The sequence below is a fragment of the Triticum urartu genome, chromosome 6A (genome assembly GCF_056163025.1).
Source record: "Triticum urartu cultivar PI428250 chromosome 6A, HENAU_Tu73, whole genome shotgun sequence".
NCBI lineage: Eukaryota > Viridiplantae > Streptophyta > Magnoliopsida > Poales > Poaceae > Triticum > Triticum urartu.
This window is the reverse complement of record NC_141878.1, coordinates 21,407,992-21,434,487: the sequence shown is the minus strand read 5'-3', so window position 1 is coordinate 21,434,487 and position 26,496 is coordinate 21,407,992. Positions and strand designations below refer to the sequence as shown.

The following is a 26,496-nucleotide window of genomic DNA, read 5'->3' as shown; positions in this document are numbered from 1 at the left end:
ACTCACTTCAGCTACGTTGATTCGTCCGTAGGCTCGATCACAAGCTGTGGCCAAGTACTCGAAACAAATAAGTTCAGCCTCCGTGCAAACAAAGAACAGATCCACTGTTATCAGCATAAATATGGATATGCAAATGGTAGAGGTAGCCATGGAGAGATAGATAAGAGACGAAGCCATGCATCATGTCTTCCAACTTCCAAGTCCTGCAACTACGTGCTCCAGCTCGCCTGTCAGTTATTCCGCCTTGAAGACCTGGAGAGTTTCAATTTCTTTCAGAAATTCCAGAATGAAAAAAAAAACGGAGTAAAAACTGGAAGGAAAGCTAGAGTTAGCACATGTACCGTCGGCCTCTCCGCATGATCTGATCTGCTTCCTTTAAGTTTGGACACTTGTATATCTCAACTTTCTTAATTTTTGCAACTGCCTTTGCTCCACCAATTGAAACTAGGCTTGGACAATCACAAATTACCAATTCCTCAAGTAACGCCAGATTACTGAGCCAAGTGTGCCCCGGAATGGATGTTATATCCTGGCATCCACCCATCGTCAGTGAGACGAGGGATGTGAGATTTTCTAGCCATCCAGGGACACGTGCAGATTAATCACCACATCTAACCAAGTAGAGAGCTTGGAGGCACGAGGGTAATATCACCCCCCTTTGCCAGCTGGGACTTGGGCACCCGGCCAAGTGCAACGACACTAGGGATGTCAGGTTTTCTAGGCATTTTGGGACAGATGCAGAGAAATCTCCACATTCCTTCAAGTTGAGAGTTTGGAGAGACGAAGGTAATAACAATTCACTTTCCCATTTGAGTTTTGGGCATCCAGAAACAAACAGATGTTCCAAGTAAAGAAAACCCTCAAACCTTTCAGTTGGTACTGACACTAAGCCCTGACAACCATTAATACTTATACTCTTGATGGCTGGTACATAATCTGGACGCAGAAAATGTTTGAGGCTTGATAAACTATGGCACTCCAAAATGTATAGTTTCGTCAAGGAAAGAAAAGTGACAACGTTACGACTATTGTTGTAGAATGATATGCTGTTGAGAGCATAACAGCTGTCAATAGAAAGTGATACTAAGCTTGGCAAGTTCTGCGGCTCAAACCAGGTTGGGAGAGAGACACCTGGATATTTCCCGAGGGATAGAGACCGGAGATCTATAGAAGGTTGCAGAACTTGGAGCACTTCTGTCCCATTGTACTGCTCGTTTGGAGATAACACTGCAGAGGACTCAAATGACCAGTTCAGTTTCAACTCGTGAAGATATTTCTTATTCTTCAATTCCAATTCAGCCGCATGATCCTCACTTAGCATGCGAACCTCTATTATGTCCAAACATCCACGAATTTGGTTTAAATTCTTGATTAGTTTTGTTCCTTGTAGCTGCATATTGGCTGCATTCAGATATGTGCAATCAGCAGAATATGAGAATCCTTGTGATACGAATCTCCGTAGAGTGCTCAAGTTACTGAAGCCATATGGTAAGCTTTCTAGACTGCAGTTTGTGACATCTAAAATCTGCAAATTATAGAGCCAACAAAAATTTGAAGGAATGCTCAAAGAACAATCTTCGGAGATTTTGAGGTACCGAAGATGCTTCAAGTTGCCAATACTATATGGTAACTCATTTGTAGTGGTAAGAGAAATCACACGGAGACGCGGCAGATTAGTACACCACTTGTCCATCACAGTGCTTGTTGTACTCCCTAACTGCTTCTCGCAAATTAGGGTACGCAGTGTTTTGTGCTTGCATAGGCTCACCAAATCAGAATTGCCAACATTCCTGTTACGAAATATGTATACACGACGAACATTTTCAGGAACTTTCTCATAGTCATTCTTATTTCTTAAAATGCAGCAGTCATGCTCTGAAACTTTTTGTGCCATGTCATGCAGCAAGTCATGGATTACATATCCACCATTAACTTTTTGAAAGAATGACCGAGTTACAAGATCTTCAAAGTGCTGCCAACCAGCTTTTTGAAAAGAGTCATCACCTTGAGATTCAACAAAGCCTTTTGCCACCCATATTTCAGACAAGGCTTCTTTTTGGAATTTGTAATCTTTAGGGTATACAGCACAAATGAGAAGCAACGTTGTAAAATGAATAGTAAATACATGTAGCTCAATCGAAGGGCAGGTAAAATATCAGTCACCTCTTGTTCCAACTCCCACAATCCACTATGAAGTATACTCTCCCAATGTGTTTCTTGAAGGTCCATTCTTAACATGCGTCCAAGAGTTTTGGCGGCTAATGGAGAACCCTTCAATTTAGGAAGTATGCTTTTACCAATGAGTTCTAACTTTGGATCATTGCTAGAACTTTCAGACCCAAAAACACATAATTTGAAGAAATTCCAGAAGACATCATCTTTCAACCCTTCTAATATAATAGGCTTCACTGTGCCCACTCCCTGAGCAACATTTGGACATCTAGTGGTGACCAACATCATGCTTCCCTCTTGGGCGCTTTTTAGAGGTGCACAAAATCTATTCCAGCACTGCCTATTTTCCTTCAAAGAATCATCCCATATATCATCAAGGACAATCAAGACCCTTTGATTGTTTACATGCTTAGAAAGAGCAAGCTGAAGAGAATTCAGATTATCAGCCGGTGCATCTTTTCCACTATCAGATGTTGCCTCTTTTCTAGGACATGATTGTATAACCTCTTTGATTAATCTTTTCACGTTGAAGTCATCCGAGACACAAATCCAAATTACCAGGCCAAAGTGAGACTTCACTTGTTGATCAGTGTAGTTATGTTGGGCCAAAGTAGTCTTTCCAACACCACCAATTCCAACTATTGGCAAAACAGGAAGATATGTTATTCTTGATTCATTACTAACTTGGTTGTTTGCTGATAAGCTTGTTGATGCATTGGCTAAACTTTTTGCTCTCTTGCGTTTTGCATTTGTAGGGACATTGAGAAATTCCATCACTTGCTTTAGCTCCTCAGCACGACCAAATATTTTTGCTTCATCTGGCATAGCGGTAGTCTCCGGCCTAACTGATTTGTCAAATCGTTGCACAACTTTATGCAACCCCATCCTCTTCAACCGGCGAGAAAGATTCTCCAGCCTTTCTCGGACATCCTTCAATTTGTCAAAGCTGCCATGAATGAGAGTACCAATGAAGTCACTAAAAGGAGACTTGCTTGTGTTTCCCTCCAATTCAGCCTTCATCTCATACCACCTAAACTCATCAAGAAGGTCATCCGCATTATACACGGCGTCCTTGAGTCTCGGAAGCAGCTCAGCCACATGGTGTTCATGGCTCCTCCACTCTGCTCGGTCAACAAGATTGTACATTGCAGGAAGAGTATCTCTAAGATGTTGTAGGCCACTCTGCAAGTGCAATAATGCATCATCCTGAGGACCTTGCTCCTGTAAAGGTGGTGATCTACTCCGACCGCTCTGCAAGTGCAACAATGCATCATTATGACGATATTGCTCTTCTGATCCACCATGTCCACTCTGCAAGAGCAATACATCATCCAAAAGATCTTGTTGATGTGTTCCACTCCGTCCACTCTGCGAGTGTGATACATCATCAAGAAGATATTGATCCCGTATATCACTTTGTCCACTCTGCCAATGTGACACATCATTTTGAACATCTTGATCTTGTGTTTCACTCCGTTGGGAGCGCAAATACATAGATCTTGCCCACTGAAAAAAATGGATACATTCATTCAAGCCATTAATGATCTCAACGCCAAGTCGTAAGCCCTTGACAAGCATAGTGTCATTTGGTGAGGACATGGCGACGGAAGTCGGGAGATCTTTGTTGTCGTGTCCTGCAAACAAACAATGGGCGCAATCAAGATTATAGTACTTAAGTTTTGAATCATAGTATTCAACAAGCTGGCTATTCCATTTAATTTTATTATGTTCTCCAGTTTGATTCTAAAAAATTAAATTTGGCATGAAATAATATATGCTATCTATCTAAATAGTTCATCCTGAAAATTACTTTTGGAGCTCGGCCTCCATGGAGGCCGGTTTTTGAAAAATTCAAAATTCAACAAAATTCGTATTTTTACATTTCAAAAAATTCTTAAAAACAATACACACATATATGGAGGCATAACACACATGTGTGTAAATTTTCAGGACGAAATACATTGAAATGAAGATTGTGCAAAAAAGACAAATATGTGCCTTTTTAACACATGATACTATTCATCCCAAAAGTTCTTGAATTTGTTCTTTTTGCATTGATCACATCTCAGGGTATTTCATTCTGAAATACACGCATACATATGACATCCTTGTGTACTTGTACAATTTTTTCAGAATTTTTTGAAACCAAAAAGTATGAATTTTGAATTTTTCAAAAAAAAGCGTCCTCCATGGAGGCCGGGCTCCAAAATGCCGTTCTCAGTTCATCCCCACTATATTTATTATCTTAACATACACGCATGCCAGCTCATGTAAGGTCCGCCCTAGTATGCATGATAATTCTTTTACATTATTAGTTGAATGACATGCATACATCCCACCACATCACGCATGCCACCTTGTCAAAGGTCTATGCAACATGCATGCAAAAAGTTTTTCATTATATTATGCCATCTATATTCAAAATATTTTTCGACCACATAATAATCAGACACAATATATAATATTCATTTTTTATTTTAGTTCATATATATTAATTCAACTATGCAATTTTCATACAATCAAGTCACTGAAATATATCCTCTTGCGTCTCGTGGGTTGCTCCCGCAGCTCACGAGGCGACCGCCGCCCCAACAACCTCCTCCTCCGTGCCACCCTCCCTCGCCGTCACCACTGGTGGCCTGCGGCGGCGGCGGCGGGGCGCGCCCGCCTCCTCCTCCTCCACTCTGCTGCTCCTGAGTTTGCCTTCTTCCTCGCAAGCGGCGCCCCCGCCCAGATCTCGAATCCCCTCCCTCCCCCTCGCGCCATGGCCTTGCCTGGGGTGGCGCTGCCATAGGCGGGTGCGGGGCGGTGCGGACTACGGTCATAGAAGAATGGTATTTGTCTGGTATTGGAAGTTGAAGGTTGCAAACACAGACAATTTTGAAGTTCGGGGTTATACATTAAGCTTTAATGGTTTAGGGTTGCAATATGGACTTATCTCTTTAAAGAAATACTTTTGTTGGTAAGGGTTCGTATTAACAAAATATTTTCTCGAAGGAATAACTAGTTGCTTCAAATTGGCCACAATCAAATTTTGTGGCAGTCGGATTCTCAGCCTGAATCTTAGCTCACATGCCTTGAGTGTATACCTTTTTTCTGGCCCTGCGGTTTTTGGTGTGGTTCTATTTTGGGTTTTTTTGTTTTGGCAATCCCGACCCGGATTGGACGGTGGGGTGATTGGTGTCCTTTTTTTAATGTTTTTTTTGTATCGACTCAATTGTGAGTCAGTTTGTCCTCGGCTGAATCCCGAGGTGGAGAGAGGGAGGGAGGAGAGGGTAGCATGGCGAGGGGCGGCAGTTGTAGTCGACGCCGATGAGACAAGTAATTGTGCCCACTTCTCATCCGTGTTGAGTTGTTGATCGGCCGGAGTCAGCGAGGCCGATGCACCGACCACATCCACATCACCCCGCGCCTCTCCTGCCACACCTTCTCCATACTATGTGACCTCGGTTGTTTTAAATTGATATATGAGCACCCTCGGCATCGTTGTCCCGCGTTGAAGCAGCCGAAGCCGATCACATTTTCTGTGCCGTGGGCCTGAACGAGGCTATATGTTCACCTTGCACCATCGAATTCTCCAACAGGTTTGGTGCAGATTTCAGATGGTTCGCTTGTGGCAGAACTCGAGGTTGCGAAAATTTCCTTGGTGTTAACTCCGTGGAAGTGGGACGGCTTCCCTCGTGGCCATCATGCCTTTCTGGTAGACATACGGGCAGCCTAGTAGGCCGGTTTTTTTCTTGGCCGGTTGTTACTACTATGATAGCACCAGCCTCCTGCCTCCACCTTATATACACGTTGGAGGCTACGGTTTTACAACGAGGAAGATGCGATCTAGGCCGCCGCCAGTGTAGACCTGGGGCCAAGATGATCTATGATGCCTATTTGCTCCTCCGGGCTCCTTCCTGTCGTCGGGTATGTGGTGGGCCTTGGGCCGTTGGGAAGGCCAGTAGCCGGGCTCCCTGTGAGTGAGCCACCCCTTGCCACGGAAGCAGCCTGGCTGCTACTGTGGTGCAAGCGCCAGAGTGTCAGTAGGGCGGCCCAGCTACTGTTGTTAGGCGCCCCTGATGGCGAGCATGAGATGGGCCCGCCCATGCGCTGATACGTCTCCAACGTAATTTTTTGTTGTTCCCTATTATAGTATCAATCTTTGATGTTTTATATGCAATTATATGTTATTTTATATCATTTTTGGGAACTAATCTATTAACTTAGTGCCAATGCCAGTTGTTGTTTTCTACTTGTTTTTGGTTTTTCAGAAAATCGATACCAAATGGAGTCCAAACGCTACGACACTTTTTTACGGTTTTTTCTGGACAAAAGAGACCCTAGAAACTTCGGGGGAGGGCCAGAAGACCTACGAGGAGGTGACAAGGAAATAGGGTGCGCCTAGGGGTGGCCCGTCCTGTTACCTTGTGGGTCCCACGTGGCTCCTTTTGACGTATTTCCACTTTTGTAAATTCTCAGATATTGGGAAACCATCAGAGAACCCCACGAAATAACTTTTCCTCCACCGCAAGCTTCTCTTCTTCCACGATCCCATCTGGAGGCCTTTTCCGGCATCTTGCCAGAGGGGTAATCAATCACGAAAGGCTTCTACATCAACCTTGTTGCCCTACCGATGATGTGTGAGTAGTTCACCATAGACCTACGGGTCCATAGCTAGTAGCTAGATGGCTTCTTCTCTCTCTCTTTGATCTTCAATACCATATTGTCCTCGATCATCTTGGAGTTCCATCCAATGTAATCTTCTTTTGGGTGTGTTTGTTGGTATCCAATGAATTATGGGTTTATGATCTGAATATTCATGAGAAGTAATTGTGTCTTTTCTGATCTTTATTGTGCATGATTTTTATAGCTTTGCATTTCTCTCCGGTCTATCCGTTTGGTTTTGTCAACTAGAATGATTTATCTTCAGCGGGAGAGGAGCTTTGTAATGGGTTCAATCTTGCGGTGCTCTATATCCTAGTGACAGAAAGGGACAATACACGTATTTGTATTGTTGCCATTAAGGATAAAACGCCGGGGTTTATTCATATTGATTGGGTTTACTTTGTCTATATCATGTCATCTTGCTTAAGGCGTTACTCCGGTTTCATCAACTTAATACCCTAGATGCATGCTAGATAGCAGTCGATGCGTGGAGTAATAGTACTAGATTGCAGGCAAGAGTCGGTCTACATGTCTCGAACATCATGCCTATATACATGATCATTGCCTTGAATATCGTCATAATTATGCGCTTTCCTATCAATTGCTCAACAGTAATTTGTCTACCCACTGTATGTTATATGTTTGAGAGAGAAACCTCTAGTGAAAACTATGGCCCCTGGGTCTACTTTAAATATAAAAAGAAATCCTAAAAATATTTGCTGCAATCTATTACTTTTATTTTCTTTTGCAATTTATCTATCTATCACTACAAGATTTAATCCTTGCTAGTAACGAGTTCAAGGGATTGACTACTCTCTTGCCCTTGTTGGGTGCAAGTATTTGCTTTTGTGTGTGCAGGGGCTGCTCACGAGTCTTTGCGTGATTCTCCTATGGGTTCGATAACCTTGGTCCTCACTAAGGGAAATACTTATCTCTACTGTGCTACATCTCCTCTTCTCTTCGGGAAAAATCCCAACATAGCTCACAAGTAGCAGAAGCGCGTGAGGCCACATGCCACGACCTTGATTTTATCTTCACGTGTTTTATTTTTTATTTTTCTACTTTAACTTTTTATATACTAAGAAGTAGACATAAAAAATAAGTTTTAAAAAATTAATGATGTATTAAAAATGTGTTTCTAATGTATACAAACAATGTTGAATGTATACTGAAAAAGTTGACATGTATTGAACAATGGTGGGGTGCCAGATCTGGAGTTCGATGGTGTGTCCAGGGTATTGCCCTTGTCTAATTCGTTCAACGATAATGACTTCACTTTTGGTGAGCTACCTTGGAGTTCCGCAAACCTGCGTATCAGCGATGGAGCCGCGTCGTGCTCGGTGAGGAGGTGATCGGTTAATTTTTTTTATTCCGTGACTGTTGTGGTGGTGTCGGAGGCAGGTGACGAGTATTGGTGTCAAGCTCAAAGACTTTATGTTGTCTTTTTAGTATTGTCATGTCGGTATTTACGTAATTGTACTCTGATCTTTATGATATTAATGAGATACATATTACCATGCAAAAAATTGTATTGAACAAAAAATAAACCAATGAAAATCAACAACAAATCAAAGAAAAGTGAGGAAAACCAATAAAAACAAAAAATGAAAGAAAACAAAAAAAATGAAAAACCAAAGAAAATCAATGCAAAAGAATGGAAACAAAAAAATTCGAGAAACAAACAAAGAAACCCGATGAGAACCAAGAAAGAAACAAAAGAATACAAAGAAAGTAAATAAACTAGTGAAAACCGAGAAAGAACAAAGAAAAATGAGAAAAAGAGAAAGAAAAAACACAGCAAAAACCATGAAAGAAACGACGAAACCCAGTGAAAAACGTAGAAATTAAAGAGAAATGAAGAAAACCGGGGAAGAAACAGAAGAATAAAACTAAAGAAGAACCAAAGAAACCGAAAGAAAAACAAAATAAAGAAACCAAAAGAAACAAAGGAAACCATATCGAACATGGGCCAGTGAAACAGCCTAGTGGTAAAGATGGGCCTGCCCAGTACTATACGGTGGAACTACGTGCATCCTTGCAGGTGCCGTGCCCCCCCCCCCCCCAACCTCCGCAAATTTAGTGAAGAAATTTTTATAGTGATTTTTAGATTGGAAAAAATAGAGATCATTCTGGAGCGTCGCCCTTGGCCAGAGTGCTGTGTCGATCCGCGACATCGCGACTTTCAGTCGAGCAAGATAGTTGACAACGCCAGCAATGCGAGATTCCAGTCGGAATATGTTCATGGCAGCTTCGTCCTTCACTGGAGAGAGGATGGGGTCCAAGCTTGTCTCAACTCGCCCGGTCTCTTCCTCGAAGTTCTGACAAAATTCTGCACGCACAATTCAAAGACGAGTCAGTAGTGATATGACGAGTCGATGGTGACAAGTCAGTCGAGTAAAAGGAAGCACCTTCAAGCATGGTGAACAACTTCTTGGCAAGGCCCCCCAGAAAGTCCTCCAGATCGTTCCGCTTGCGAGCAATGCCTTCCATCTTTTCAATCAGGTTCTTCTTGTCCTTCTTCAGACGAGTCGCCTCCTTGTTGGCCTCATCAAGAGAAGTTTTCAGCTTAGCATTCTCTTCCTCCAGCTTGCCAACTGAAGCCAGCTTCTGTTCAGCAAGGGCAGTTTTCTCTTCAGCTGTCTTCTGTGCGGCTTCAAGGTCTTGATCCTTCTTGGCCAGAGCTTGGTTCAGAGTTTCTAACATCCAGATTCAGAAAGGGCAAATAACACCCAGATTCAGAAAGGGCAAATAACATCCAGATTCAGAAGCAAATCAGTCGACAATTTCTACTTACCAGTGGCCTCATCCTTGGCCTTCTGCAGATTTGTCTTGGCCAGCTCCAGATCAAAGTTGAGTTGAATTTGCTTCTTCTCTAGATCGGCGAAACGAGCCCCAAGTTCACAAGATATCTATAATAAAAAGACGGTCAATCAACGGATGGAGGGGTTGGTTACTTCAGAACAATAATCTGATAAATTCAGCAAATTTTAAGACTACTGCAGAATCAAACATCCAATAGTAGTCTCGGGGACTACACCCAGTGGGTGCACTTAGCGTGCCCCCACTGGTCCAGTTTTCACTCGACATGGTCTGTCCAGCCCGAATGCAAAAAAAAGAGAAGAGAGAGTTCTTAGACCATAGTCGATTGCCCGCAGTCGACCACGGTCTCGGGGACTACACCCAGTGGGTGCACTTAGCGTGCCTCCACTGGTTCAGGTTCCACTCGACATGGTCCGACCAGGCCGAGTGAGGAAATTCCGATTCAAAGACTACAATCGACTGCCTGCAGTCAACTATAGTCTCGAGGACTACACCCAGTGGGTGCACTGAGCGTGCCCCCACTAGTTCAAAGATCCAACCAACACAACCTAGTTGACTCAAGATACAAATTTTCTCAGTTGCAAGTCAAAACACACAGTGGGTGTACGAATGGGAAACACAGACAGATGCAAAGATTCCTCGAGGAAAGTTTTTAGGTAGCATATCCTAACAGAACAAGCTAAAAGAGTCAGTCGGCAATCTGCTAACCTGGACGTTGCTCTGGAGAGCGGAGCTGGCGTCATAAGCAGCTTGGCTAGCTTCCCGGACCATCTTCATCCACTAGTAGAAAACAGGGCTATGGTCCAGGCCGGGTCAGCCCATTAGTCCCGGTTCAGTCTAAAACTGGGACCAATGTGGGCATTGGTCCCGGTTCGTGAGCCCAGGGGGCCGGCCGGGCCATGTGGGCCATTGGTCCCGGTTCATCTGGACCTTTTGGTCCCGGTTGGTGGGATGAACCAGGACCAATGGGCCTCGCTCCTGGCCCACCACCTTTGGTCCCGGTTGGTGGCTTGAACCGGGACCAAAGGCTCCCCTTTAGTCCCGGCTCATGTCACCAACCGAGACCAATGAGGTGCCTATATATACCCCCTCGCGCAAGAGCAGAGCACACTGCTCTGTTTTTTCTGGCCGAGGGGGAGAGGGCTTTGTGGTGCTCTAGCTCACCTCCTATGCACATGAGGTGTTCGATGGAATGCCCGAGCCACACTACTTAAGCTTTCTCCTCTCGAAGCTCGACCTCCAAGCTCCATTTTCCTCGAGATTTGTCTAGATTTAGTGGTCTGTCACACCCCGTCCCCGTTTTCACCGCCGTCGATCACCCGCGCCGATCTCATCACCGACACCACCGTGGTGAGCCTCTTGTTCTTATCTTCTTTCTGGAAGGAAAAATATTCTTACTTGTATGTTTAGATAGATACTTGTATCATTTTCTTACATTTAATATTGCATCTTATATAGTGCGATGGTTTTGGTATCCGCCCCCGTCGGCCCTCGTCCTGTCTATGATTCAGATGTGGTATGTATATTATCTTTATAACTATTGGTTCATTTATTGTTTATGAAAATTATGCCGACCAACGTGACATAGATTTTATTTATCTAGGATGTATGTGAATCGGAAATGCCAACCGACCCTATTGTCGAGAGGTTAAATTTAGTTGAAGAAGAAAACAATTTGTTGAAGGAAAAATAAAAAAATGAGGAGGAGAAGATGATATTGGAGTTGCATGTTGCGGATGTCGTCGATGATCACAAGATCAAGATGGATGCAATGCGCTTGAAGATTAGAAAGATTAGAAAATATGCCATTCATACCGAGGCTTGGTATCATTATGCCGTTGGATCAATTGTTACCTTGGTTGCGATTATGATCGCATTTGTTTTCGCATTGAAATGTTTTACATAGTTTCAATGTATGGTTTAATTAATTAGATGCTCTGGAGAGCTATATGTTGTTAGATGAGAACTATGTATGCACTTTGGTTTTAATGTGATGATGAACTTCTATTAATTTGGACACTTAATTATACATAATGCACGCAGATGAACCGGCAATGGATGTACGGTGACAGACACACCCGCGAGTACATTAAGGTCGTGCATGAGTTTCTCGATGCGGCTGAGGCAAACAAGCAGAATGGTTTTATTTGTTGTCCATGCACTGAATGTGGGAATACGAGGTCTTACTCTAACCGGAAAATCCTTCACTCCCACCTGCTTTACAAGGGTTTCATGCCACACTATAATGTTTGGACGAGGCACGGAGAAATAGGGGTTATGATGGAAGACGGCGAAGAAGAAGACTACGATGACAACTATGTGCCCCCTGAATACAGTGATGCTGCAACGAGGGGAGCTGGTGAAGATCAATAGAAACCAGACGATGTGCCCAATGATGCTGCAATGGGTGAAGCTGCTGAAGATCAAGAGGAACCAAATGATGTGCCCGAAGATGATGATCTCCGCCGGGTCATTGTCGTTGCAAGGACGCAATGCATTAGTCAAAAGGAGAAGCTGAAGTTCGATCGCATGTTAGAGAATCACAAAAAAGGGTTATACCCCAATTGCGAAGATGGCAACACAAAGCTCGGTACCGTACTGGAATTGCTGCAGTGGTAGGCAGAGAATGCTGTGGCTGACAAAGGATTTGAGAAGCTACTGAAAATATTGAAGAAGAAGCTTCCAAAGGATAACGAATTGCCCGACAGTACATACGCAGCAAAGAAGGTCGTATGCCCTCTAGGATTGGAGGTGGAGAAGATACATGCATGCCCTAATGACTGCATCCTCTACCGCGGTGCATACAAGGATCTGAACGCATGCCCGGTATGCGGTGCATTGCGGTATAAGATCAGACGAGATGACCCTGGTGATGTTGACGGCGAGCCCCCCAGGAAGAGGGTTCCTGCGAAGGTGATGTGATATGCTCCTATAATACCACGGTTGAAACGTCTGTTCAAAAACAAAGAGCATGCCAAGTTGATGCGATGGCACAGTGAGAACCGAAAGAAAGATGGGAAGTTGAGAGCACCTGCTGACGGGTCGTAGTGGAGAAAAATCGAGATAAAGTACTGGGATGAGTTTGCAAAGGACCCAAGGAATGTATGGTTTGCTTTAAGCGCGGATGGCATTAATCCTTTCGGGGAGCAGAGCAGCAATCACAGCACCTGGCCCGTGACTCTATGTATGTATAACCTTCCTCCTTGGATGTGCATGAAGCGGAAGTTCATTATGATGCCAGTTCTCATCCAAGGCCCTAAGCAACCCGGCAACGAAATTGATGTGTACCTAAGGCCATTAGTTGAAGAACTTTTACAGCTGTGGAATGAAAACGGTGTACGTACATGGGATGAGCACAGACAGGAGGAACTTAACCTTAAGGCGTTGCTGTTCGTGACCATCAACGATTGGCCCGCTCTCAGTAACCTTTTAGGACAGACAAACAAAGGATACCACGCATGCACGCACTGTTTAGATGACACTGAAAGTATATACCTGGACAAATGCAGGAAGAATGTGTACCTGGGCCATCGTTGATTTCTTCCAACCAACCATCAATGTCGAAAGAAAGGCAAGCATTTCAAAGGCGAGGCAGATCACCGGAAGAAGCCCGCCATGCGCACCGGTGATCACGTGCTTGCTATGGTCAATGATTTACACTACGTAATCTTTGGAAAGGGTACCGGTGGACTAGCTGTTCCGAATGACGCTGAGGGACACGCACCCATGTGGAAGAAGAAATCTATATTTTGGGACCTACCCTAATGGAAAGACCTAGAGGTCCACTCCTCAATCGACGTGATGCACGTGACGAAGAACCTTTGCGTGAACCTGCTAGGCTTCTTGGGCGTGTATGGGAAGACAAAAGATACACCTGAGGTACGGGAGGACCTGCAACGTTTGCACGAAAAAGACGGCATGCCTCCGAAGCAGTATAAAGGTCCTGCCAGCTACGCTCTTACGAAAGAAGAGAAAGAAATCTTCTTTGAATGCCTACTCAGTATGAAGGTCACGACTGGTTTCTCGTCGAATATAAAGGGAATAATAAATATGCCAGAGAAAAAGTTTCAGAACCTAAAGTCTCATGACTGCCACGTGATTATGACACAACTGCTTCCGGTTGCATTGAGGGGGCTTCTACCGGAAAACGTCCGATTAGCCATTGTGAAGCTATGTGCATTCCTCAATGCAATCTCTCAGAAGGTGATCGATCCAGAAATCGTACCAAGGCTAAGGAGTGATGTGGCGCAATGTCTTGTCAGTTTCGAGCTGGTGTTCTCACCATCCTTCTTCAATATCATGACGCACGTCCTAGTTCATCTAGTCGACGAGATTGTCATCCTGGGGCCCGTATTTCTACACAATATGTTCCCCTTTGAGAGGTTCATGGGAGTCCTAAAGAAATATGTCCGTAATCGCGCTAGGCCAGAAGGAAGCATCTCCATGGGCCATCAAACAGAGGATGTTATCGGGTTTTGTGTTGACTTCATTCCTGGCCTTAACAAGATAGGTCTCCCTAAATCGCGGTATGAGGGGAGACTGACTGGAAAAGGCACTCTTGGAAGAGACTCAATAATATGCAGGGACGGATATTCTTGGTCTCAAGCACACTACACAGTTCTACAGAACTCTACCTTGGTGACCCCGTATGTCGATGAACACAAGAACAGTCTGCGCTCCAAACACCCGGAGCAGTGCGACGACTGGATTACATGTGAACACATTAGGACTTTCAGCAGTTGGTTGGAAACACGTCTCAGAGGTGACAACACTGTTTGTGATGAGTTGTACTTGTTGTCCAGGGGACCATCTTTGACTGTATTGACTTACAAAGGATACGAGATAAATGGGAATACATTTTACACGATCGCCCAAGATCAAAAGAGCACCAACCAAAACAGCGGTGTCCGCTTTGATGCAGCAACCGAGAGCGGAAAGGATACATATTATGGTTACATAGTGGACATATGGGAACTTGACTACGGACCTGATTTTAAGGTCCCTTTGTTTAAGTGCAAATGGGTCAATCTGTTAGGCGGCGGGGTACAGGTAGACCCACAGTACGGAATGACAACAGTGGATCTGAAAAATCTTGGGTACACTGACGAACCGTTCGTCCTAGCCAATGATGTGGCACAGGTTATCTATGTGAAGGACATGTCTACCAAACCGAGAAAAAGAAAAGATAAGGAAGCGAATACATCATACGATGAGCCAAAGCGCCACATAGTTCTTTCAGGAAAAAGGGACATCCTGGGAGTGGACGTCAAGACAGACATGTCTAAAGATTATGAAAAGTTTCATGAAATTCCTCCCTTCAATGTCAACGCTGACCCAAGCATCCTGATAAACAATGAAGATTATCCATGGTTACGGCGCAATAAGCAAATGACACAAGCGAAGAAAAAGTGAAGACTTTCTCCCGCAACTATTATGATGATACCATGCCAACTTTGTAACACACGAACGTGCTACCATTGTCCGTTTTGTACATGCACATGCTATGTGGGTGAAATTATGATACCATCCCAACTTTCAACTTTTTCAGAGTTCATTTGAAATGCTTTCATGTCTTATGGTTCAAGGTTTTATGTGTTGCGGCAAATGGATCAATATGTCAAGAGGCGGGGTACAGGTAGACCCACAGTATGGTATGACAACAGTGGATCTAAACAATCGTGGGTACACAGACGAACCATTCGTCCTAGCCAATGATGTGGCGCAGTTATTGTCCGAAACTTTGATAATGCGAAAGTGATTGTCCATTTTGTACACGAAGTGCATCAAGTTTTTGTCGTAACCCTCTCTACTTTTTGGAACATGCTATGTGGGTGAAATGATGATACCATGCCAACTTTCAACCTTTTCAGAGTTCATTTTAAATGCTTTCCAATTTCAGGGTCATTTAGCTCAAAGAATGAATTAATAGCAAACAGAATGAACTACAAAACTTTTATGAAAATAAAAACAATCAATTAAAATATTATGTTATGATCAACTAAAATAAAACTATAATATTCTTCAATAGCAAAAAGAATATAATTTTTGTGACCTAAAATCAAACTATAAGTATTTAATTGTAAGTATAAATAAAAAATAAATAGCAAAAAAGAAAAAAAAAATTCTATTTTTATAGTAAAGTTATTCATAAACTAGTGATTCACACAAATTTTAAAAAATACAAATTTAAACTATTCAAAATTTTAAAACTAATGGCACTAACAGAAAGTTTATAATTTTTGTGCCCTAAAATCAAAAAGAAATCACTAAAAAACTATAAGTATTTAGTTGTAAGTATAAATAAAAAATAAATAGAAAAAAATTCTATTTTTATAGTAAAGTTATTCATAAACTAGTGATTCACACAAATTTTTAAAAATTCAAATTTAAACTATTCAAAATTTAAAACTAATGGCACTAACAGAAAGTTTATAATTTTTGTGACCTAAAAGCAAAAAGAAATCACTAAAAAACTATAAGTATTTAGTTTTAAGTAGAAATAAAAAAATAAAAAACCAAAAAAATGTAGAAATAAAAAAGAAAAAACCAAAAAAATGCCACCTACTGGGCCTCCACGGCCTGAATACGACTAGAAACCCTACATGGGCCAGGATTCAGGCCCGCAGAAGGCCCAATAGGCCCACAGGCAGTAGCAAGTTTAGGTCCGAAAGCCTGCATAAGAGAGGAGCTCGAATGGGGAGGCACACCAGCGCTTATAAACAAGTGCCGGCGCCCTTCAGCTAGCGAGGTGGGACTAAACTTTTGGGCGCGGGGCAGCACAAGGCCATTGGTCCCGGTTGGTGGCACCAACCGGGACTAAAGGGGGCATTGGTCACGGTTCGTGGCACCAACCGTGACCAATGCCCCCCTTTAATCCCGGTTGGTGCCACCAACCGGGACCATAGGCCTCTCCTTCCCGCCCTTTCGGCTGCTGAAAAGAGACCTATGGTCCCGCTTGGTGGCACCAACCGGGACCAAAGGGGGCATTGGTCACGGTTCGTGCCACGAACCGGGACCATTGCTCTGGGTATATAAGGTAGCACTTGTGAAAATTTCGCCAACCGCTCCCATTCGCCCCGACGCCCCCAGGCCGTTCATCGTCGTCGTCGCCGCCCCGAGCCCGTCGTCGCCCGCTCCCCGTTGCCGTAGCCCCGCGCCGCCACAAGCCTTGTCCCCGTCGCTGCTTGCACCGTCGCCGGCCTCCTCCTCGTCGCTGCGTGCGCCATCTCCGGCCCCGGCCCGCGCGCCCCCGTCATCGCCGTCGCCCTGCCTCGCCCCATTCCTCGCCGCCGAACGCGCGCCCCCTGCCCTGTCGCCGTCCTCGCCGCCGAACCCGCACCCCTGCCCCTCCCTTGGTCCGGCCGGCGCCGCCCCTCCCCTGTTCCTTTTTTTCATATATTATATGCTTGTTTTTTTTCAGATTATATATATGTATATATGTTTGTATGTTCTCTGTGTATATATGTATATATGTTTTGCTTTTTGCTTTTTCATATATTATATGCTTGATTTTGCTTCAGATTATATATATATATATATGTATATATGTTTGTATGTTCTCTGTGTATATATTATATGCTTGTATTTTGCTTTTTTATAAAAATGTATATATGTTTGTATGTTCTCTGTGTATATATGTTCATATATGCAAAAAAGTTAGATTTATATATTTAGAAAAGGATTATCTATATATGTTCTCTGATTTAGTACATTTTAGGTTAGTTTCATTTTTAGAAAAGTTTTATATATTTAGGAGAGGAAAAGGAAAATAAGAAGAGGAAAAAGGAGAAGAAGAGGAGAGGAAGAAAAGGAAGAGGAGAAGAAGAAAAAATAGAAAAAAAATCTATTTTTTCTTCTTCTCCTCTATTCCTTTCTTCTTCTCCTCTTTTTTTTCTTCTTTTTTTTCTTCGATCTTCTCCTCTATTCCTTTCTATATGCAAAAGTTACAATTTTAGAAAAGTTTTATATATGCAAAAGTTACAATTTTAGAAAAAGAAGGATAGGAAAGAAGAAAATAAGAAGAGGAAAGAAAGAAGAAGAGGAGAGGAAAAGAAGAGGAGAAATAAATAATTAAGAAGAAGAAAAAAGAAGAAAAAGAAGAGGAGAAGAAGAAAGGAATAGTGGAGAGGAAGAGAAAATAGAATATTCTATTTTCTCTTCTTCTCCACTATTCCTTTCTTCTTCTCCTCTTTTTTTTCTTCTTTTTTTCTTCGATCTTCTCCTCTAGCTATTCCTTTCTTCTTCTCCTCTTCTTCTTCTTCTTAATTTTTATCGGGAATGAGGGTGTCGAGGATCGCCGAGGGGTCGAGGGTCGGGAACTAGGGTAGAGGGTCGAGGGTTGTTAAGGGGTCAAGGGTCGAGGGTTTCAGGGTCGAGGGTTCGAGGGTTCTATAGGGTCTAGGGATCGAGGGTCGAGGGTTCCAGGGTCGTCTAGGGGTCGAGGGTTCCAGGGTCGTCGAGGGTTCGAGGGGTCGAGGATCGCCGAGGGGTCGAGAGAGGTTTCCTAGTGTCAAAGTATTGAAGAAATCCATGGCTTCATCATTAGCCGGAAGTAACCAGGGCATGACGAAGTCCTCCAAAGTTATTTTGGAATGGTGTCCCGGATAGGATAATTTGCCTTTTTGTATGAATTTCAGCAAAGGCCTTCCAAATAACGATATTTGGAAGGTGTTGCTGAACTTTGTACCAAAAAGCAAATTATCTTATCTGGGACTCCGTTCCAAAATAACTTTGGAGAGCTTCGTACCATCATGCACATGTTACTTTCGCCTAATGATGAAGACATGGTTTTGTTGAATCCTTTGACACTAGGCAACCTTCCGACCCCTATTCTTTCTCCACTATTCTTTCTTCTCCTCTATTGTCGAACATGAGAGGAAGAATAGGATAAAAAAAGAAGAGGAAGAAGAAAAAAAAGAGGAGAAGAAAGAATAGAGGAGTTCTACTCCTCTATTCTTTCTTCTCCTCTTTTTTTTCTTCTTCTTCCTCTTTTTTTATCGGGAATGAGGGTCGTCGAGGGACATATAGATGTAGTGTCATCGTTGTCGATATATACCCCCTCCCAATAGCTTCAACACGTGGGGGGGGGGGGGGTCGAGGCCACTAATTAATATATATGATTCCTTACTATGATTAGGTAGCTAGTTCTACGTTTGGCACTAATATATCCATCTGCCATGTTTGAATAATAATTGCCATGTTGTAAATATTTGTAGAAACTATGGACACCGCCCTAGACGACACCGCAAAAGAAGCGTTGTTGAGGGACATAATCGCAGAAGGAAGTGATGCCGTCTCGTTGTTTCTCAACGACACCGATGGTCTGGAAGGAGAGGGTGAACAAGCTGGCTATGGTGACCTAATGCCGGTGCAAGAAGAAGAACATGAGGACGGCTCCGGTGACCCAATGCCGGTGCAAGAAGGAGACCGTGATGACGGCTCTGGTGACCGAACCGAGTCCGGCCAGGTATATATATTAGTTAAGCCTGTGCTGACTAGATGATTGATGCATTCATTGTTTTGGTATGTACACATATTAATTAAGTCTTTGTTCTTTTTTCGAGCCCTCCGGATCGAGCACAACTTCGGTAAAGAGACGAGGCCCGAAGAAAAAGTTGAGCTCGGATGAAAAGTTTGAGATCATAGCAATCGCGCCCGACGGCCAACCGATTGAACCCCTCCAGACAAAGAGTGCATTTGTTGCTCAGTGCGGGGTTCTGGTTAGGGACAAGATCCCGATAAGCATCCAGCAATGGTTTAAGCCGGCTACAGAAAACTCTGAGGTGTCTTATGTCAATGATATGCAGAAAAATGATCTTTGGACTGAGCTGAAGTCAAATTTCACCCTACCGCCAGAGGATAATCCAGAGAACCCAGTTAAAGAGCGATTAATCAAGTCTTTTGCTCTTAAGAGGATGGCAGAACTATTCAGGAGGTGGAAGAAAGAGCTGAATAAGTTTGTCGAAAATAATGAGACACCAGAATTCAAGGGCAGATATGAGAAGATCAGAGATCACTGGCCCGCATTTGTGGCCCACAAGACATCGGGAAAGAGTAAGAAGATGTCGGCGACAAACAAGCAAAATGCTGCGAAGAAGATGCTTCAGCATCGCACGGGGTCAGGTGGCTACCTCGTAGCCCGGCCTAAGTGGGCCAAGACTGAGAATGATCTGGTTGATAAAGGGATCGAACCAGAGACAATTAGCTGGCCAGACCATTGCTGGACTTGGTTCTTCGGGGCTGGCGGAACCTTGGACCCTGTAACAGGGAAGTGCATTTGGACGAACGATCAAATGGACATACCAGTCAGGAACAATAAGTAGTATATCGAAGCAGCGCAGCAAGGGAGGTTCTTTCCAGACAGAGAGAACGACGAGCTCACAATGGCCCTCGGGAATCCTGAGCACCCTGGACGGACATGAGGCACGCCAGGCTCCATTCCGTGGATGGTTGGGTTTCTGGACGCAGGCGGTTACAAATCCCATGAGAGGAGGAAAAAAGTGCAGCAGACCCAAATGCAGGCGCTGCAAGCAAGGGTAGACGCAATAGAGGAACGAGAAGCAAATCATAGGAAATGTACTGCCGAAGCCTCCCCCGAAGCTACCCCGCCATCTCAGCGCAGAAGCAACATGGCTTCCACCGAGCTGCTTCAGCCGGAGCATGCCTTGATGGCTCCTGCCAGCTATCCTGTGGATGCTATCATGGAGTCTCAAAATTGCCACCTTATGACGCAATGGATGAATTTGAAGGTCAAGGCGGCTGTTGGCTCTGTTTATCCTACTGAACCCGGCGCAACTTTTCACTGCCGGCCGATTCCAGAAGGATATGCTAGGGTGATGGTGGATGAAATAATGGAGGGATTTGAGGACCTCCAGCTTGACCACCCTACCGATGAAGGGGAGACTCGGCTGGGGTCTTCTCTGAAGACTCCATGCCTATGGCGGAAGGAGCTCATCAACCTTCCGAACTGGACGCCTCCGCCTCCTCCTCCTCCTCCGGCGAGTCAGGGCACTCCGCCTCCTCCACCGCCTCCTCCTCCGGCGAGTGACGATCAGGGCCCTCGGCCGGCTCCTTCTCCGGCGCGTGGCGGCACTCCGCCTCCTTCTCCGCCTGCGCCGACGTGCCCGAGCAGCCAGCCTCCTCCTTCTCCGCCTCGTCAGCAAGGGCGGAAGAAACCTGCCACCGCTCCAGCTGCTCCAGCGCGTCGTAGTCCTTCTCCTCTGCCTCGTAAGCAAGTAAAGAAGACAACCACTCCGTCTGCTCGGTCGGCGTCTAGCAGTACAGCCAGAGGCGGGAGGACATACAGATTCGGTCCTTCTCTGAAGACTTCAGAGAAGTTACCATATGAGAGGACCCCGGAGGAGAACGCCGAGATCGCGCGAACCGAAGTGGATGACTGGTTTCAAGGGTTGAGAGCAAAGAGACATCCACCTCCGGAGGAGAAGGTAGATCCGGTGAAAGTGAAGCGCACTCTGGCTGCCCTGGCAAAACCACCCAAGTCTCCGCCGAAAGGCAACTATGAGCGCATTATTGCAAAGACATGGGCCGAAGCGGAGCGGTCGGGAAGTACAGTCAGTGATCAAAGGCTGAAAGAACGACGAGCAATTGGGAAACAAATTTCCCAGCTCGGCGAACAAGCGAAGTAATCGTGCCCCCCCTCAAGGTGCCTAGCGACATCGTCGATCCGAGGATGGTGCCCGGTTATGGCAATGTTGACGATTACCTGCCCGACGATGTACATTATGATACCATGGAGGTGCAGATACACAGATATGAGTACGGGAAGCCTCTCGTCAAAGATGAAAAATCTTTAACAACGATGATGCGAAGATTACATGATTGGTACTTGAAAATCTGCAGAGAATCTGGGGGGAGGAGTACTTTGTATGCGAGAGTTAAACCGGAGCATGACCTCGTTGGAATTGAACTGTTGCCTATTCCATTTGAGGAGTTCTATCAGTTTTTCAATCAACTGGCCCTCGATAAAACAACGATCACCTGCTACTGTCTGTAAGTACTACTACTTCTGTCATTAAGTCTCTCTATATAGCTCATCTCTTTCATTGCATGTATTTATAATTATCCTCACTATATTATGCAGAATGAAGATCGCTGAATTGAAGAAAAGACAAATCGGTGATATTGGGTTCCTTAACACATATCTCATAGATGCAACTAAGGTTAAACATCGTCCCGGAGATACCGAGGCCAACTTGCTACGATCATTCAAAAAAATGAAAACAAAGATATAATACTCTTTCCTTACAACTTCAAGTGAGTGTTACTGTCTTGTGCATATTCAGTTTCCCTTATATATTAGTCCAGGTTATAGTAATGTAATTGATGAGTTATGCATGCGTGTATAGTTTCCACTATATTCTCCTAGAGATTAGGCTTGAGCAGGGAGTAGTAACCGTCTTGGACTCTAAACGAAAAGATCCCCAGGAGTATGCGGACATGACTGAAATCCTCAAGAAGTAAGTTAAATCGATCATTATCCACCATATTAGCAACTTTGTTCATTTCCTGATATCAAGTAATTGTTTTCTTTGTCCGGCAGGGTTTGGGGAAAATTCACCAGAATAGTTCTGGGACTGCCGAAGGAGCTGGAATTTAGACACCCGAAAGTAAGTACTATAGTAGCATGTTCCGCGCATCTCCTAGTGATTCAAGCGCTAGTTTCATCAATACCATTTAGCATTCTTGCTTATCAGTTTGATTGACCTCTATTTCTTGTAAAGTGGTTGTGGCAGGAAAAAGGGAATGATTTCTGTGGATACTACGTCTGCGAGTCCATCCGCCACACGACCTATGAGCGGGGCCGGTACTCTGACGAACAATATGAAGTACGTAAATAACAACATTCACAATTTTATTTTATTACCATCATTTGTATTGAGTTTCATTCATTCATATATATATGTATTGACCCCCTTCTTCAAATTAGATGTTTCGGAAGCGGGATGAACTCCTAGCACCAGCTCGCATGCGAGCAATTCAAGAGGAATTGGCGGCATTCTTTCTTGACCAAGTGATCGCTGAAGACGGAGAATACTATGTGGACCATGAGTCCGTATGATTATATTTGTAAGAGATAATTATTGTATATATGTAGCCGGTAGTGTTGGATAGATATACGAGAACTTGTTGTTCCACCAATCTCTCGGAGAAGGAGAGGTGGTCGATATCACTTCTCTCTGTATGCATATATGTTCATGACGATCTTCTGTTTCCTTCGTTTGCTTACTAGCTAACTAGCGTGTCTAGTCCTCTCTATACGTATGTATAGTACGTAGCGTCGACCAAGCACGGACGTAAGAGAGGACACTTCTCTCTATTAATTATAGCTAGCTAACACAATATATGAAACACCTAAATTAACCCCCCAAACCCCCCAACCCCCTCCCCCCCTTTCAAAAAAAAAACAAAAACCCCAGCCACAGAAATGCTGACGCGTGGATGCCTATTGGTCCCGGTTGGTGCCACCAACTGGGACCAAAGGGTCTCCTGCCTGGGCTCTGTGCACTGCCCACGTGGAGGCCCATCAGTCCCGGTTCTGGATTGAACCGGGACTAAAGGTACAGGGCATTAGTACCGACACTTTAGTCCCGGTTCAGGAACCGGGACTAAAGGCCCTTACGAACCAGGACTATAGGCCCTTTTTCTACCAGTGTTCTTCTCCATCATAATGCCCGCCTGGCGTATAGCCTCTTTGGCAGCACCCACCTGGTCCTCTGGGACGTGATGTGTAGCAAAAGTGAAGGTGGATCGGCTAGAGTCTACGTGGCTGACGCTGAAGGCTGAGCACTCGACAGTGGTATGGCGAAGGTGACAGAAGTCCGATTGGCATCGCCGGCCTCCTGGATTACCGGTTCCGCCACAGGTGTCGACTGAGGCGTCTTGCCAGTGGACGTTTTCCTGCTTCTTCTTCCCAAGGGCCTCAGTGGCTCGTCCTCGTCGTCGTCTGGGAGATCAATGACGTTGGGAGGAGCTGTAAAAAGATCAGTCGCCAGAAATTCATCCTCGTTGGTTATACCTCAGTTCAATCGACAAAACAAAGACAAGATCACGAAGGTTATACCTGGGTTGGAGGTGACCACATATTCCATGTCCTCATCCTCGTTTTTGTAAGTAGAATTCCCAGAGGTAGCGGCACTGCTAGTTTCAAGATTCATCCGGTCAAACCAAGGAAAAAGTAGACAACACAGAACCTCGGGTAAAAATGAAGACAGAACACTCACGCAGAGGCAACAGGGATGTCGATTTTGATTTTGGGAAGAGCCTTCCGAGTCTTCTGCGTTACAACCTTGGACTGCTTCGGGGCCTCTTCAGTCGGCGCCGGAGAATACGTTCGAGGACGCTTTGATGACTGCCCAGTCTGAACAGTCGCTTTGTCGTGGACGCTTGCCGGATCGTGAGTGAGCTTGATCGCCTTTCCCTACGGGGAGGTGAGTCGACCTCTTCTTCATCACTTGGGTCGTCGCTCTCCTCGTCCTCTTCACCATCAGAATGCCACTCGCCGCTCTCGCCTCCGCTCGCCTCCCCCTCCAGGTCCTACTCCTGCTCTCCGTTGGGCATCGAATACATCTCAGTAAGAGCCTAGAAGACAACAAGCAAGACAAAAGTCAATCGGTTGACTACAAGCAGTTACATGATAAATCAAGATAACACTCGGCAATTCAGAGTTGGACCTTGTCTGTTTCGTACGAGTTGTCGAGTGGAGGGACTCTCCTGGCCCCCTGGGGTTATCTTTGTTGCCAGTGATACCCCTCAACCACTTCTCCACCGTATCTTCGTCGACTTCTTCTGGATGGACCCGAGTGGAATCGTCAATGCCCGAATACATCCACATCGGATGGTCACGGGCTTGAAGCGGCTGAATGCGTCGTCTGAGGAAGACTTCCAACAAATCCATGCCGGTCACGCCATCACGGATGAGCTGGACCACTCCCTCAACCAGCACCTTCACCTACGCTTTCTCCCCCGGGGTCACTTTCAAGGCGGAGGGCTTCTCTACTCGAGCCATGGAAAAGGGGGGAAGTCCAGTCGACTGACCCGAAGTCGGCTGGTCTTTGCAGTAAAACCAGGTCAACTGCCACCCTCGAACTGACTCGGGAAGGATTATGGCTGGGAAAGAGCTCTTACCCCTCATTTGAATCCCAAGACCCCCACACATCTGGATCACTTTTGTCTTCTCATCACTCGGATTAGCTTTTTTGACCGACTGAGAGCGACACGTGAAAATGTGCTTGAAGAGGCCCCAGTGTGGTCGACGACCTAAGAAATTCTCGCACATAGACACGAAAGTGGCAAGATACACGATGGTGTTGGGGGAAAAGTGATGAATTTGTGCTCCAAAGAAGTTCAAGAAAGCTCGAAAAAAAGGATGAGGAGGCAAAGAAAACCCGCGGTCGACGTGAGTGGCGAGGAGGACGCACTCACCCTCCTGCGGTCGGGGCTCAATCTCTTCCTCCGGGAGCCGCATGGATCCGTGGGGGATCAATCCCTCCTCGGCCAGATCGTCGATGTCGTCCTTACGAATCGTCGACCGGATCCAATCGCCCTGGATCCAGCCGCGCGGCAGACCGAACCTCGACGAAGATCCGCCCCGGCTAGACTTCTTCCCCTTCACCTTCGCCGTCGCCTTTTTCGCACGCTCCAAAGCCACCGTCTTCTCCTTCCCCATCGCAGTGGATAGAGCTCGAACAGAGCGGCACCGCCGGGGCAGGACCGGATGCGATGGAGAAAACGGAGAAGGAAGAGGAAGAATGGGAACACACTGTTCAAAAACCCCAGCCCGACGCCTTATATGAGGTTGCTTCCGAGTGACTGACCTGTGGACCCGGGCGATCCTATCAAATCCCGCAACAGTCGCGTGCGCAATACGTGGCGAAAAAGGTGGCGCAGAAATTGAGGCGGCCCTGCCTAATCCACCCGGATTACTGCGGCCTCCTCCGCCCGCGCGCTTCCCAAAATTCAAATCCCGCGAGATCCGCGGACAACGGAGCAACCCGTCAGATGGAAGATTTTCTCCATATCAACGCTCGAGGCTTTTCAGTAAAAGTTCACTCGACAAAACCAAGAATGGATCAAGGCGACTGAAAAAGAAGTTGGTGTCACCGTGTTGATTCGTCGATCCCAACAAGACACTTCTGAAGCACAAAAATTGAATCGGAAGTATTTTCAACTCCTCCTCCACTCAAACTCTGAACCATTCGGGGGCTAATGATGAAGCTATGTACCTAGGGTAGGGTTATAGGCCTGACCTAGACATCCTCCCCAAGGACATCACCCTAAAGTCAGAAGCATTTGAAGGGTACCATCATCCACTCGACCAAAAACATTCCACTCAGAAGAATCAATGTCACTCGACTGTAACAGAAACCACTTGACATACAGAAGATCTAAAGTCACTCTGCACAGCAACGGTCGGGCGTTTACTCATAGACTTAATGATCATTTATATCACTTTATTGCGAATGTTACCTGTAACGCTTCCTCTTTATGTACATTGAACTCCTTGTAAAGTGGGCTAGCAGGGGTCCTGGCACACTCTATATAAGCCACCTCCTTCCACAGGCACAAGGGTTTGCACCCCCTGTAACACACACACACACACACGCATAATCCAGTCGACCACCTCCGGGCACCGAGACATAGGGCTATTACTTTCTCTAAGAAGGGCCTGAACTCGTAAAACTTGCGTGTACAACTTCGCCATAGCTAGGATCTTGCCTCCTCATACTTACCCCCCATTCTACGGTCAGTCTTGGAACCACGACACCCCCTCCGGCAGGGTGCCGGAACGGGTCTAGATTGGTTTTCGGTGGCTACAGAGGCTTGCGGCGGCGGAAC

The 26,496-nt window shown here is 45.2% G+C and overlaps 1 pseudogene; it reads right to left on the bottom strand.

Annotated features, from left to right (window-relative positions):
- Nucleotides 1–230: 230 nt before the first annotated feature.
- Nucleotides 231–25,327, bottom strand: LOC125516370 (putative disease resistance protein RGA4; annotated as a pseudogene).
- Nucleotides 25,328–26,496: the final 1,169 nt, after the last annotated feature.